Raw genomic sequence first — 2,500 nt, forward strand, 5'->3', positions numbered from 1 at the left:
CAAGAGCTTGTGACCGGCCGGGAGTCGAATCCTTGTCTGGGAAGCTTGTATAAACAGTAACTTACCCGGCTGGTCACAAGCTCTTGTCTTTGTGTGATTTCGCCTGGGGCTCTGATCCCGAGGTCGTTAAGAGAATCCAGACATTGATGTATAAAAAGTATATGGCTTATTTGAATATGAAAATCATGTCTAAATCTGCAAAATTTATCATATATATATATATTTATATATATATATATATTATATATATATATATATATATATTATATATATATATTATATATATATATATATATATATATATATTATATATATATATATATATATATATATATATATATATATATTATATATATATATATATATATATATATATATATATATATATATTATATATATATATATTATATATACTGTATATTATATATATATATTATATATATGTATATATATATATATATATATATATATATATATATATATATATATATATATAATGTTGTTACTACTACTACTACTACTACTACTACTACTACTACTACTGTGAAAGACCTAAGGGTTTCGCCCTTACCAAAGGGCTCATCAGGTGGGTTTGGCCATCTCATTTTTGCAGGTTTGGTTCCCACGACCCTCTTCCCCTACTTTCTTTCTTTTTATATTTTTCTGCTTTTTTGTTTTTTTTTTAATTGGGGGGGATTTTTTTTTACCTTTTAATTTTTTTTCTAGTTTTTTCTGGAGTTTTTAATTTTTTGTATTTTTTTGTATTTTTTAAATTTTTAAGTATTTTTTTTCGGATATTTATACCATTTTTAATCATTTTTTTTATCATTTATATTTATATTTTTTAGCTTTTACAATTTTTTTGGATTTACAAGTCCTTTTTTTTTTTTTTTTTTTTTTAGTAGAGGAACTCTTGGGCCATCCTATAAGGACTTGACTGCATAGTAGAAAAAGTCGAGCGTTTTCCCTCTGCATAGCCGGTCTTCTAGGTTATTCCCCCAGAACCACCCGAAGGTTAGTATCCGAAAGAATAGACCTAGATATCCGACCTTTTGTTCACCTGACGAAGCCCCTGTACGACCCCACCAGGGAACATAGCATACTAGAAGCAGCTCAGCTATTCCTTTCTGCAAAGCCAGCCTTGTAAGCTGGTCCAAGCATCCTCCAAGCAAGACGCGTCAGATTTACACCATCCTTCTATTCCTCTGGAACTGATTCCTGGGAATGTGCATCTTGGGCTGTTTTTCAACATGTTGCTTCTTTCGGTTCTTGGCCTTTGTGTCCTTCTTGCCGGTCTTTTTTGGTCCAGGATTTTGTCTTTTAGGCTTCTGACGACCCTGGAATCCTCTGCGGGGCATTCCTTTAGCACGCTCTTGTTTTGGCAGAGGATGACCTTTGCCTTTGCAGGGGCCGCCTTCGGTTTTTTCATCCTCTTTTTCTGTATCTTCATCCACTTCTGAATCTTCAGTATTTTGTTCCGATTCTTCCTTATCGTCTGAATCTTCATCCTCTTCCTCGGATTCTTCTTCATCCTCCGATTCTTCTTCGTCGTCAGAGTCTTCTTCCTCTGACTCTTTGTCTTCCTCTGATTCTTCCTCTTCTTCTGATTCTTCCTCTTCTTCTGATTCCTCTTCCTCTGATTCTTCCCCTGATTCTTCTTCTTCCTCTGATTCTTCCCCTGATTCTTCTTCTTCCTCTGATTTTTCTTCTTCCTCTGATTCCTCATCACTTACTGAAACTTCAGTATTTTGTTCCGATTCTTCCTCATCATGTGAATCTTCTGTAATTTGTTCTGATTCTTCCTCTTTCTCTGATTCTTCTTCCTCTACCTCTGATTCTTCATCCTCTTCTGATTCTTCCATTTCGTCAGGCAAGAAACTAAATCGGTTTTGTTCGGAAATACCTGAAAATTCTTCCTCCATTTCTCTCTCAGAAGAATCAGAATTTTCCTCCTCCTCTGAGTCTTCAGTATTTTGTATTAATTCTTCCTCATCATCTGAATCTTCAGTAATTTGTTCTGATTCTTCCTCTTTCTCTGATTCTTCTTCTTCCTCTGATTTTTCTTCTTCCTCTGATTCCTCATCACTTACTGAAACTTCAGTATTTTGTTCCGATTCTTCCTCATCATATGAATCTTCTGTAATTTGTTCTGATTCTTCCTCTTTCTCTGATTTCTCTTCCTCTACCTCTGATTCTTCATCCTCTTCTGATTCTTCCATTTCGTCAGGCAAGAAACTAAATCGGTTTTGTACGGAAATGACCGAAAATTCTTCCTCCATTTCTCTCTCAGAAGAATCAGAATTTTCCTCCTCTTCCGAATCTTCAATATTTTGTACTGATTCTTCCTCCTTTTCTGAATCTAAAGTATTTTGAACTGATTCTTCCTCCTTTTCTGAATCTTCAGTATTTGGTTCAGATTCCTCCCTTTCGTCTGAATCTTCATCCTCTTCCACTGACTCTCCCATTTCGTCAGGCAAGAAACTAAATTGGTTTTGAACGG

At 34.7% G+C, this 2,500-nt stretch overlaps 1 protein-coding gene across 1 annotated transcript in view; it reads right to left on the bottom strand.

The window, feature by feature from the left end:
- Positions 1-2,500, bottom strand: part of LOC137625465 (uncharacterized) — a 31,735-nt gene that overhangs the window by 28,871 nt on the left and 364 nt on the right. The window lies entirely within an intron of this gene.

The sequence above is a fragment of the Palaemon carinicauda genome, chromosome 32, assembly GCF_036898095.1.
Source record: "Palaemon carinicauda isolate YSFRI2023 chromosome 32, ASM3689809v2, whole genome shotgun sequence".
NCBI lineage: Eukaryota > Metazoa > Arthropoda > Malacostraca > Decapoda > Palaemonidae > Palaemon > Palaemon carinicauda.